Here is a 13,077-nt window from a genome sequence, read left to right as displayed (position 1 = left end):
TCCAATTAAAATGGAAAATACGTGACCGTTTCAATTCTTGGTAGAGTAACGCATACGTCGCGCTATACATTTTTATCCGGTCATTATGTTTCCTTGTAAACACGCGCAGAAGTTTGCGCTGTTAAACCAATTCGTATTCCAATCACCGGCTCGCAGTGACCTTGTCAATTCCTAACTGAAGAACAAATCAAAGAGACTGTATTTTTAGTAGCGATTTTTCAGAGATTTTATATAAATCTTAAGTTTCTGAAGCTCTAAGATTTAATTCAAATGAGTGAGCCAGGAACGCTTACATGCGAAGCTTCAAACTACAACCTCGAAGGCTGCGTTCTGAAAGTTTCAGTCTTTGAAATTTTAAAGCTGAATTTTACAGCTTTTACAGTTTATATGCGAAGCTCGAGTTCGAAAGCTCTGAGATCCAATTTGAAAGGGTGGCTCCTAAAATTCGATTTACGTAGTATTTGTCTTATCCTACGCCGAAATACTGCAGACACAATAAAAATCGAATACATTACACGAATGGCATACAATAATGAGGCACACATCGGACAAAAAAGCACGCATTGAAAACGAAAATACTACTAGTATCGCATAAACTGCGTAGAAATCGCGTATTTCATACACACACGCGCGCGCGCGCGCGCGAAAAAAAGAAGAGAAATATTCTATAGCCTCGGAAAGTAGAGACAAAGCGGTAACCGCGCGATAAAAATATTACAAGCATCGAATATCAAAATTAAACATCGACGAAATCAAATGTTCCATTGTTCAAAGTTTACATTTTTCGATTTCACATTCAAGAGCCGCGCGCGTTCAATCTTTATACCCCGCGCTGGCATATTACCGGTACGAATATTCCGCAATTTTACAATTTTATTGTACGTGCGTGATTTTTCCTTCGGTTTTTTTTTTTTGGTTTTACCTATCTTGTTTTATTTTATTTTTATTTTTTCGCGAACAAAGCTCGCTCTATTAAATTACAGTAGCTACAGGCTCGTCTGCGTCTGGCATTTAATTTCGCGAAATCGTACCTTCGAGACGCGTATCTCCGCGCGTACGGGAAAGTCGAATCCTAAACCCGTTCTCCTTCTCGCCCTCGCCCTCCTCCCCGCCCCTTACCGCCTCGCCACGACAATTATTAATCGTACCAATTATACTCCAAACTGTACAACAATTCAAAAGAGGCGTCCACCGCGAACATTCTTTCTCCATTCGTCCGTATGAAACGACGGGCGCTCTTTTTTGTTTTCTGTGCCGATATTCCATTGACGGCATATTCCGGGCTCCATGCGTTCCATTGATTCCTCGACAAAACCCTCTTGTTCTTTAATTCGCTTAATAGGAAACAACAGGAAAGAAAACCGAATCATCCGGTAATATTGTCCTTTTATTCGTAGACGGTAGCCAAGCGAAAACGCCGCTCATTTCTCTCTCTCTCTCTCTCTCTCTCTCTCTCTCTCTCTCTCTCTCTCTTTTTTCACATCGCAATCCGGTCCGCTTAGAACAAAGTTCTCGGAATTGATTCCCACAGTTTCGAAACTTGGTGTGTGTACATATATTTTTTTAATCCCCTACGTTCGCTTCGGTGAAATGATCCGATATAAATTTGGTAATATTCGGGACATTTAATTATTTTCTTTGTATATGAAAATAAATAGAAAACTTTATTTACATATATTTTTATTTGGAAACAATATCGAGGACGGTGTGAATAATATCAAAGCACTTGAATTAGTATGAAAGCAATGGTTTCGAAGGAGAATTAATGATGAATTAATCGAGATTAACGGATTCGTTGCTGCGTGGATAACCTGGCGGAAATGGTCCATCTCCGATAGGTCTCGTATCCTGTCCTGGAATGATAATTCCTTCCTCTGGGATGCATTTAGCCTGATATGTAGAGCAAACAAGATGACGGCAACAGTCTTCGTACACTAGACACTGAAACACCGTATGCAAGTATAGTAAATAAACGTAACGAGTAATAAACGCATACATTGTACGCAGAAAGAGTAATCACGATTTTTAAGATGTATAGTTCAGGAAAAGATGTGGATGGAATTGACTAAACGCAATCTGTCGTCAAATTATATTATAATTAATTTCTTTTAAATTTGCGAAAGTGAATTGGATTTCCTCGCAGTATATTTGTAATATTACATAAAGAGACTTACATAGCCCTTCCATGGACTGCATGAGGCTTCTTGTGCCGAAGCGAAGGTAACAAAAGCAAAGGCTGTCACGATGACGAGGATGAGCACCATAAGTTTCATTGCAACTGGTAGACTTAAAACATCGAATCATAATTAAACGCAATTAATAATTATAAGCATCCATTGAACATCAATAATAAAATATTACGACACGAGTATTATCTACCAAAGAATTAAATAATATTTTCCAAATGTTCTCTTCTTTTATAAATATGTGCTGAATTTTTGTTAACGATTTCAAAATAATAACACGTTTGTACATAACTTGTAACGTACATAAAACTATCGATACAATGATTCACTAAGACAATACGTATTCACTTAACTTATTTACTCTTCTAGTTACTGTAATCTTTGTTTCTATATTTCACAGAACTTTAGAAGACTTCCAGGAAGGTGTGATTAATCTCTAATTAAAAAATACCTTTGTTCAATCATCTGCTCGCGAGAAACGCAACCGTTCACGTGAAAGTATTTTCAGAACTGTCCTGAAAAGAGGAGGTTCCCGCATTTATACAAGACGCCTGATCAGGTTTGTAATCACCCGCATGCACATGCTATCGTTTAACTTCGCTGCTTTATTGATAAACAGAGTTCAATAATGTCGTTACGTATACAGAAACTACTCGTTGAGTCTACGTGTTTGCAAATAATAGATTAAGGAATATCGGTATTTCCAACATTCTTCTCGTTCCGTTTAATATGTAAATGGTTTGCTAATTTATGTGGGACTCTTCGCCGATTTACCGATGCGTGTTAAGCATTGTATTTGTCTGGCGTGCTGTTTCAGCAAACACGAAGCTACTGGGCTTATTACAAAATTGTGAAACTTACTTTTCTAGCGCTTTAAAAATATATTCCTGTCATCGAGCACGATCTAAACCCGAACTGCGTGGCTGATACGTCACATTCAGGAGGACAAACACTTAACGATGTGTGCTCTTAAGTCCAGACCATAATTTGAAACAATCGTGGCACAACAGCCAATGCACGAATACAATATACGCAGGTATTCGTATCTTACATATTTTAATTTTCGTTTAAAATGGTAGCAACAAATTAGGCGTTAATTTGTTTGCTGCACTTAGATGTTTTCTATATTTAAACGAATCATTATTTTTCAATTTGCAAGACTCGTAAGAAGAATTTACTAAATTAAAACGCATTGAAATATAATTATGACGATTACTTCGTTTTCAATGTGTGACGTATACAGATTATATATTTTTATTCGATAAAGTAAGCATGTTCTTTGTTTGTTTTATTAACAAACTTACTCTTTGAGTTGCAGATATGCGAAATTCTCGCGTGGGTCACCTGGAGGAGAATTTCCGTACCTGGGAACTCCCGTTAGATGAGGTCAGTCACTTTGCCGTAAACCGAACGCATGTACTCGGTCAATCAAATATAGCGAGCGTCCTCGGTTAGTGATAAGATCGATTCAGTGACACAATCGTTAATACCGATGCGTATCGATCCACCGAGCATTCTATGTCGAGTTGCCTATAACACGTATCAGAATAAGTTGGCACTGATGTTGAATGATGATAACATTTATTGCACATATTGTTGCGAATAATACGAATAACGTTTAATTTTGCTTATTTAGATAATCGGTAGGTTTACTTACTTTTCATACAATTTTGCGCAATGGTGCTGAGAAAGTTGTAAAGTTCAAAAAATAGAGGATTCGAAGGGGACGAATTCTACGACACGTGGTTCAAGATCATACAAGGCCAATCAAGATCAATCGAGGTCAACGATGGTTAACCAAAGTCAGTGCATGGCTAATCAAAGCAGATCAAGGTCAATCGGGGTCATTCAAGGTCATTCAAAATCGTACAACGTCAATTGTGAACGTATTAATTTGGAACAGGTTCATTTTAACATTTCAGAAAATTTTTTACTTTTTCAAATTTTTATATAAAGTGTTGACAAATGTTGCATGTAATTGTTCAATGTTTAAAATGAAATCTATTTAATAGTAAATAAAGCATCTTACAAATGCTTTAGAAGACTGTGTATTAACGTAAATATTGGTAAACAGTTTTCCGCAAACTCTTTGCCATTTTCTTCATCGTTAATGCGATTGTTTATCTGGCATACATTTAAGTCCATAGAATATATCGTGTACATTTGAATCTCATCGTGAACGTGTGCACGCACTATCTCGAAATATTCGACGCAATTACTGATAAATTGATACGATTCGATACGATCAGCGGGTGACAAACTTTCAGGAAAGCAATCTATCGGTTACAAAATTATAGCGGTAGAAATCACGATTGCGAAACAGCATGTATCGACTTTTCGAAATTTCAAACATCTTCAGCTGTTTCAACAGTCATTAAACACGTATCGTGTAAACTAACGAGAAAGGTTAGGCTGTGGGAATTATAATTAGTCCACGAAAGTCGTTCCTTTATAATTTACCCATAAATAGTTTTCATTACCATAAATTTATAACACTTTCAATAACTCTACAATAAACTTTTATTTTAACTTTTACATTTTATAAGTTTTTTTTTAATAACAATTGGCCGTTTCAGTTGTTAGCATTATTGACCTTTAATGTAATGAATCTACAATCTGCAAAAGGAAAGAAATCTGGAACATATCAATACGCTACAGCAATCGTTGTCCTTTTTGCACTGCATAGAAACAAGAATATAGTAAGAAAAATATAAAACCTTTTTTTATACTCATGCATGAACTTACTTTTCGAAAAATTCCGGCACATTTAGCCTTAGTGTCAATTTCATCTATATCATTGGATGCAAGCACCACTGACATTAGGACCGCAATGGTAATAAAAATCACCAAAATCACACTTACGAGTTTTAGCGCCATAATGTTTTTCTGAAATCTCAAGAACATAATATTATAAGCTCACGAGATAAAGTTTAAATCAAGGAACTTGGAATTTTATCGAATTTCATTATTTTGATTATAAACATTTTTCAACTCTCTCATAAAAAAAATAGTAATACGATAATTCTACCATGCCGACGAATAAACATCAACAACGTCGATCGTTGTTACGTGTCCGTAGTCAAGTAGGTACATACTCCAAAACTCGAATTTTCGAACCAAAACATCCCATTCCACATGTTAGTTTTATGTTTTCGAACAAACTTATCTACTTTTCGGTTGAACCAAAATTACACAGCAATTTATATGGAATAGCACAATATAAACGATGCTCTTTCAAAACGAGATAAAATTGAATTATTTGTATCAATAATTTCCAAGCACTCGTATAGAAATTGAGTATTTTCCAGGTAAAATAAAATTAATAATTAATATTATTGTCAATTTGTTGTAAAGTTTAAATCAGCATGATATATCTTAAGTAGAGGACAATGTTCAAAGTAGTGCTGTTTGTTTTTTAAAGATATCTTACCAGAAGATGTTGCCAATATGAACTGATAAATGATCAAAATTTCTTTCTTGTATTTATAGAGTAGATGACACACGTGTCATATTATTATTGGTTAAAGATAAGCACAACCCACTAAGCTTGCATTCAAAGTTTACACAATTGATACATTTTTCTGACGTTTAATGATTGAATTAAAATAGAGATAAGAAGATAAAAGTAAAAATAGCAATTGCATTACAACAAATGAGCCATAGCTAACAAAAGCGAACTTTTAATAACTAAATTAAAATGGGAACACTAAGATAACAGTAAAAATTACTATTGTATGTGGAAAAAATAAACCATATCCGTTCTATGTCAATTATTGATGTTTGATATTGTTGAATAAATAACAAATGCCTAAATCCGTGAATATTGCTTTTAATTTTAATTCGTTGTACTATACACAAATAAGTGATAGTAAACTGGTAAAAACGTGGATAAGGAAAATCATAACGCTGAACGAAATATATTTTTGGAATGATGTATTATCCATACTATATTCTGAAAAGACTTATAATATACATTGAGGTAAGTGGGTTCGAAGATTATTTCGTAGGCCTACGAAGGTAAAATAATATTGATCAGTCGGTCATTTATTGCTGCTTATGCTAGTGGTTCATCTGGATCCTCTTGTGTTGCAGCTGAGGATGAAGAAGCTGGTGGAGCTGGTGGAGCTGGTGGTGCTGGTTTCTTGGTGCATCGGCCTGCCCATGGATTGCATACCATCGGTGCACAGCAGTCTTTGTCTTCAGTGCACTGTAACAAATTACACCTGAGAATTAGTCATTCATACCCACGGGAAATGACAAACAAACAGAGAATTCATTGGTTTCTAATTAATTGTGAGAATTATTTATCTGGAATCTTTATATTCATTTCACTGTCCATCAAAACATTTTTCTACTTCAATATTTCAATAATGGTCTTACATAAAAGCTGCTGTACTAGACGCAGGTAGGTCATTGAGCAACAATAGATAATTTTGAATAATAAATAACTACTAGACTCCAAAGAATTACTAAGTTTTCATATCCAATCACCAACGAATTACACCACAAATATAACTGATTAAAGCAGTCCTTTAAATATGAAAGTTATCGATAAATAATTAACATATTCACTTACGAGTAATCCAGGAGGTTTGCAGGCGTCGACAAGGGTAACAACCAGAAGAGCAACGCACAGAATTGCAATTTGTTTTCTCATTTTCGTTCGAGTTATCGCTAATTCAAACAGATAATCAGTATTTAGTTACAAACTATTCTAACGAATATTCTTATACGTTAATAAATGTTCACCCAAGTTTAAAGCTCACCTTTCGATTAGTTGGATAATGCTGGTAGATATGTGATCAGGTTGGAGAAGACCTCTGTATTTATATGATCGACCAACGGATCGGACGATAAAACTTTGTTTATTTTTCAATGACTATTGCACCTTGATGAGACATAAGGCCACGCACTATTTGCGTTTGTCGCCGATGATGTTGTACCTTATCAGGATTCGTCGATCGGTTAAACATTGTGAGGAACGATCGAATAAACAAATTACGTAAACGCTCTTGTTTTGCTGATATTTATAAAAATACAAACCACCCATCGAGCCATATCTTAACGGAACAATTCTCCTTGAGATAGCGAAAAGTGTTGTTTACGATCTTGGACAGAATTTTCAACGATTTCGGTCGCTATAGACTATACCGAGATCTCAATTTTATTCTTAGGTGTTCGATGTGTATGGCGAATTGGTAGAAGACAAATCGAAAACCGAGTAATTTAATTATTGTTAATTATTGTTCGTCATCAAAGGACACGTAAGTTTCGCTGGCAATCTGGGTCGACCGTGCTTGAGTTCCTGGAAAATAACGCGTTCTGATGTTAAGCGTAATCGTCCATTAGGTTTTCGCGGCCTGTCGACGATAATTGGCGTAACACAGGCGTAATATTTCAAAACACATGGCGTGTAACGCGCTCGCGTGTCGTTCAAACCCGTCCTCTAAATTGATTCAATTGTCCTACCCCGAGGGAGACACCTCTTCGTCCAAATATTTTCGGGAACCCGATGGAAACCATCGACCGCGACTGCTGCCCTTTTCTTTTGCTCAATACTGCGAGCGATCTTGCCTCTAGGCGGAACATTATTTTCGTACATCGATAATTGTACGCCTAGGCCTCTAGTAACAGTTAAAGGCGACGCTTGCTCACGATCGACGCTGAAGAGGAACGCGAATTGTTAAATCAAACAACAGTAATTTTTGTTGAGCTCCGTTCGTTGAAATAATGAAGATTCACAAATAAGTAGTAACTCAAAAGTGAGAATTCTTCGTAATGCAATATACATATGTATATTTCGATAATTCAAAGTGCGATAAAGTGGACACTAACAGGACCGGAAACAGTGGTGTGATGCAAATTACAAATTGGTAAGTGAATATTCGATATTTTCAATGTTTCACAAAAATGGCAAAAATCGGGGACCATTCGAGTCGGTTTTTTTTTTTATTTTTCATTCTCCGATTTCATGCGTTGATCCAATCCATGAAATTTGAGACGCTAATGCACGTGTATGTGAAAGTATGTATTATATTTCTAATTCCTGACGCGTGGGGTTAAAATGTGTACTCCGAACTCGTTATAGCAATACTTCCGTCAGTAATAATTAACGAAGAACAGATAAGTATGAAAGAGTTATTTTTAATCTTTAGGAAGGACGTATGCAGCATCTTACAATTCCTTCACAGATTATAAAGCACCGAGTAAATTAACTCCAGAAGCACAATTTTAAATATCATCGCAATGAAAATTACAATACACCGCCGGAAAAGAACTCCGAAGCGATTCCGCGTGGCCTCGTATCTTCACCGCTCCAAATCGAATCGGTGAGTACGTGTTTTCGTGCTCATTTTCAATTTTAAATCGCAAATTGAATTTTTCAATGAAAACGCCGCGCGATATCAGACGATCGGATAGGATTTTTACGAAATTAAAAATGAGGATATCGAGAGGTTTAAACAAACTCAGGGGTAAATGAAAAAAAGGAAATTACGGAAATAACGGATCGCCGAATGGTTCCAAGTAACGGGGTAGATTATTTGTAAAGGTTTCGTGAACTGAACGGCGGAATCCAATATCATTTATATTATCGAAATTTTATCGTGCGACGCGTATTATATTTACGTTTGTACAGGAAAACGCAAACACCAAAGTGCGTTTCACCTTCAAGTGTTGGCTACCTGGGCGCGAGAGACAACCTATTTTTCAATTTTCCCCACGCAGGTTTCAATGAGCTGCTTAAACCGATAATTAGACGTTACGCGTAAACACGGTTTGTTGTTATAAAATATGTGTAACACCGGGGCTCCGTTAACCGCGAATAATATTTCCCTCTGACTGATAAACATGCCTGATTAAGTGCATCATTGCTTGCAATTTAATACAATGAAGACAGTTAAAACATTTATCGAGCGCGGTTTTGATAATCACCAAACAAATGTACGACGAGTCGTTTTATCGACGCGATAATTAAATGGTCCAATTATTTCGATCCATCGAGAAGTCGAGGCTAGTGAAATGTTACTGACGATTATCGATGTGTTAGTGTTAAGGTGTAAGCAAGCCTCGATTTTTTTGTTATAATAACTTTAATCTGTGGGCTATTTAACTATGAATAGATGAAAGTATGATTATTAGGGTGTAATTTTGTATAATCTGTACAACGTATCTGTACAACGTATTTAACGCTTAAAATTTGTAAAAAATCGAAATTTTGAGATAGATTCCCTCCATCCCAATAATTAATTTTGCATGTAACTCTATTTATGCTTGTTGGAGCTTAACAGAACGCCAATTAACGTATTTCGATTGCAATCATGTTCTTCAATTGCATTGAATCCTGACGCGCTTTTGAAAGCGAACAGCCCTTACGGATACGAATTGCTGAAATACACAATGGAATCCCAATACAAAATTGATAGTTTCCCCATGTGGTCTACTACTGTCTATTATAATATAACGCTATTCAAACGTTTCACAGATATTTTCGTGTTGTATAATTTCATGTCTTGTTCTTGGTGGAACATTATTATGCGGCTGTAAATATTACAGAATTTTCGATAACGTTCAAATAGTGTGAACATACAGTGAACGTAGAAAGTATTCGTACACCGATTAATTTCCAAAAAAAAACTGTGTAAAATTGTAATTTATTAACTTATTTTTTATTAACAATGACATTCTACATATTCTCGGAAATTTCTAGAATAGATATTTTACAAAAAAAAAGATAGCTATTTATATAAGTTGCGAAACTAACAAGAAAAAAACAAATTTGTAAATATGTCGAAGCAATAAGTATTCGAACAACAATCGTACAAGTACTAATTGCTCCTATACTTTTACCTCTACTTTTCGCATTGTTTTTGTTAATTTCACAAAATATATCAACTAGTAAATGTTGTTTGGGCTGTATCTATCTTAGAGAAAAAAGAAGTTAAATAAACTACAATTTTACACAAAAGTTTTTTTTTTTTGGAAATTGATCGGTGTACGAATACATTCTACACCCGCTGTATTTAATTATTTAATTTTAAATGGAAGTACACACGATGACGTTTAAGTGTCCATCCCTTATTTTCTTACTAAAAAAACAAAATCTTAATGGACCATTTGAAAAATCCTTTGTATTCATGCATAGCAATGGACCTCATCGATAGCAATGAACGTTTCTATTATCAGTTGGAGATTCCCAAAGATTATTAACGGTTTTTCGAGTGCACGACGGAGAGCTAGATGATGATGCAGGGTCACCAGTACGCCGAGGTTATCTCGAGACGAATAGAGTGCACTCGTGGTGCATGAGTTGCATGTGTATGCATCCATTAAATCTGGGAGAAGAGTATGATGTCTATAGATGGTTCGTTCGTCAGAGCGAAGCGATGGCTATTAAAACCAGGGTCACTTTCGAAGAAGCGATAAACTGATTCTGTGATATCTTTTCCGAGAACAGTCTCGTGTTCTTAGGGTTTGGAAAATTATTGAATACGTAACGTTCGCGAGGAACTGTTTGCTATACGCGGAATAACTTTTCCCGAGGTCGAGATGTTGATATAAATAAGATCTTCAGAGTAATCTGCTGCATTCGATGTAAAAGTAATATTTAATCTGCTAAGATAGTGTCAAGTCCTTCCTTGTTGACACGAAATCTTTACTGTTAATAACTGAAGTATGATAACAATATTGTATCGCATCGCATTTCAAAGGTGCAAAAATGACTGCTTGCTCCTTAATAAATTTCATAAATCTCATAAATATATGATAAATCTTGTATTAACATTTTCGATCGTTTACTGGTAACCTTCATTCGCGATGATGAATATACGTGTAATTCGTCTATAATCAAATGAAAGTACTCGTGCTCAAAAACGAAAATTCATGAAAGACTAATTTCCGTCATTAAAAAAGCGAATATGTAGCTCGTTAAATTGAAAAGTAGACTCGTCGTTTAGAAACAGAATTTTTCAGTGCTTCGCAGCGTGTTCTAGCTGCTTTCTAATTCTGTTTACAAATTTTTAGAGTTCAAGAGACTTGAAAGCGCGTCGGACGGGATTAATAAGAGTAACGCGGCTTTGAAATTATCACAGAAGGGTGTCGAATTTTTACTTGAAACGACTTTCTCTAGGCAGTTAACTTGTTGCTGACGATTAGAATATTGCGTGCACGGTAACTGAATTAACTTCACCTCTAAGACGATGTCTGTATTAAAATTGCGTGTCGAGGGTTCACTGTTGGTTCTACACGCAAATCCGGTTTATGTTTCCGACCTAACTACCGTTTTCCGGTACACGCGGCACCTTAGCCCTAAGGAAACGTTGATCGTGTCGGGAAAATTAGTGCAAGTGTCTGCTTTCGTTAGGAAAAGAATTACGCTGTTTACACGCGCCACGTAAGCGAAAGAATTAATAAAGAAATTAGAAAGTAGGTTAGGGTCGAATGATTTATGAAAAATGGTAATAATCTGTGGGCACTGTAATTTGGATACACAGACTAAATATTACTTATAGGAAAAAGAAAGACTAGACTTTTATAAGATTCACAAATTAATTATTAAAGTTACTAACGAATAATAATTTTTTGCTACGATATTCACTAAATTCGTACTGTTTTCCCAGTGGCAGTTTGTTAATGAAATTACCCAAGCAAAATAGCTTGTTTACCACATATTCTCTTATCAGTAGTTCCGACAAATCCCAGCCTATCGAATTTTACAAAGATTCCAATCGCTATCTGTGTCATCTATGTCAATTACGGACTCTTGGATAAATTCTACTCCAGTAGTACGCGATCATTTCTCTTGGTAGGTGCATATGATCACCTTGTCGTCTTTCGATTGCCTCTTCTATCATTGAATATCTCAAGTGTTTACGGCCAGTACCTCCTCGGTTCTTCTTATCGACCTATCACCTTATCTGACGGCGAAATACGCCCTAGGGTTCGCGTGCTTCCTAGTCACTTAAGTGATAAATTTTCGCTGCTAACGTCGAGCTGTCTTTAGCGGTTTTGCCCCTGCAGGATCTATTGCTCTTTTAGTTAGCGTTTCTACGGCACTTAAGCTTCGCCTGTCGTCTCCTCCTTGCTTCTCAGTGTACTGGACGTTTCAGAATCACAGGTACGAATTTATTCAAAAGGGCGAGGGGTGTAGGGAAAGATTTCTTAAATCGGAATTCTTGAATTAGAATTTTTTTTCAATCATTTCAGCTTTTTTCAACGACACGGTCAATGTCAGAATTGGTTAACCAAATTTCTTTTCGTATATTAACGATAGATACGTGTCTATTAGAACGTTGCGATATACTTTCAAGAGAAATACACTGCTAAACATTATCTAATTAAACAAAACACTAGGTTTACAACATTTCGGTTGCAGAAACCTACTCGATCAACTATAATAGACATTTCTTATAATTAGACTACGAATCTGCGAAGACTGCTTATAAAAATTGTACCTAAATAGGAATTTCATTTATTCTGCAAATATTATAACATGAACTTTGCTTTCAATCTTTTTTTATAATCTTGCATATTGTTTGCATTTTATAGTTTCTTGCACATTCAAATTTCCTATAAATGCATAAAGCTCCGCAGTCTGCTTATAATGCAGCAGGTGTGAAACTCTTTTGTATTCGACCTCAAATATCTTCCAAACTATTACTCAGAAGTTTCCGAAACTACACATCTTCAGCATTTCAAGCTCTATCGCTATACCGAGGCTCGTTCAAATATTGTCCAGACCCATCGGGGAAGTCCCCTTGTCAGGCTCGTCTTCGCCTCGATTTTCCAGCTTTTCTCTGGCCCCTGTTCGAGCAGTATCGCTCGACACCTCTCCTTCCGCTCTAAATTCTCTCTCTCTCTCTCTCTCTCTCTCTCTCTCTCTCTCTCTCTCTCT

General features: G+C 36.0%; 4 long non-coding RNA genes across 5 annotated transcripts in view; 2 read left to right on the top strand and 2 right to left on the bottom strand.

The window, feature by feature from the left end:
- The first annotated feature begins 2,654 nt into the window (after window positions 1–2,654).
- Window positions 2,655–4,579, top strand: LOC128879376 (uncharacterized). Its single transcript, XR_008457617.1, has 3 exons — window positions 2,655–3,222; window positions 3,505–3,572; window positions 3,823–4,579. It is a non-coding gene; the product is annotated as an uncharacterized LOC128879376 (long non-coding RNA).
- A 109-nt stretch (window positions 4,580–4,688) lies between these two features.
- Window positions 4,689–5,633, bottom strand: LOC128879375 (uncharacterized). 2 transcript variants are annotated; one of them, XR_008457615.1, is made up of 3 exons: window positions 5,617–5,633; window positions 4,932–5,079; window positions 4,689–4,864 (listed from the first exon to the last, which is right to left on the bottom strand). It is a non-coding gene; the product is annotated as an uncharacterized LOC128879375 (long non-coding RNA). The 2 variants fall into 2 exon arrangements; XR_008457616.1 differs by having other exon boundaries at window positions 4,932–5,072.
- Window positions 5,634–6,104: 471 nt separating this feature from the next.
- LOC128879280 (uncharacterized) lies at window positions 6,105–7,009 on the bottom strand. Its single transcript, XR_008457593.1, has 3 exons — window positions 6,953–7,009; window positions 6,763–6,860; window positions 6,105–6,393 (listed from the first exon to the last, which is right to left on the bottom strand). It is a non-coding gene; the product is annotated as an uncharacterized LOC128879280 (long non-coding RNA).
- Window positions 7,010–7,941: 932 nt separating this feature from the next.
- LOC128879279 (uncharacterized) overlaps window positions 7,942–13,077 on the top strand; it is a 12,769-nt gene continuing 7,633 nt past the window's right edge. The window contains exons 1-2 of the long non-coding RNA XR_008457592.1: window positions 7,942–8,059; window positions 8,342–8,515. This is a non-coding gene — a long non-coding RNA (uncharacterized LOC128879279). The remainder of the gene's footprint in view (window positions 8,060–8,341; window positions 8,516–13,077) is intronic.

The sequence above is a fragment of the Hylaeus volcanicus genome, chromosome 7 (assembly GCF_026283585.1).
Source record: "Hylaeus volcanicus isolate JK05 chromosome 7, UHH_iyHylVolc1.0_haploid, whole genome shotgun sequence".
Taxonomy (NCBI): Eukaryota; Metazoa; Arthropoda; class Insecta; order Hymenoptera; family Colletidae; genus Hylaeus; species Hylaeus volcanicus.
This window is presented reverse-complemented; position numbering and strand designations above follow the sequence as displayed.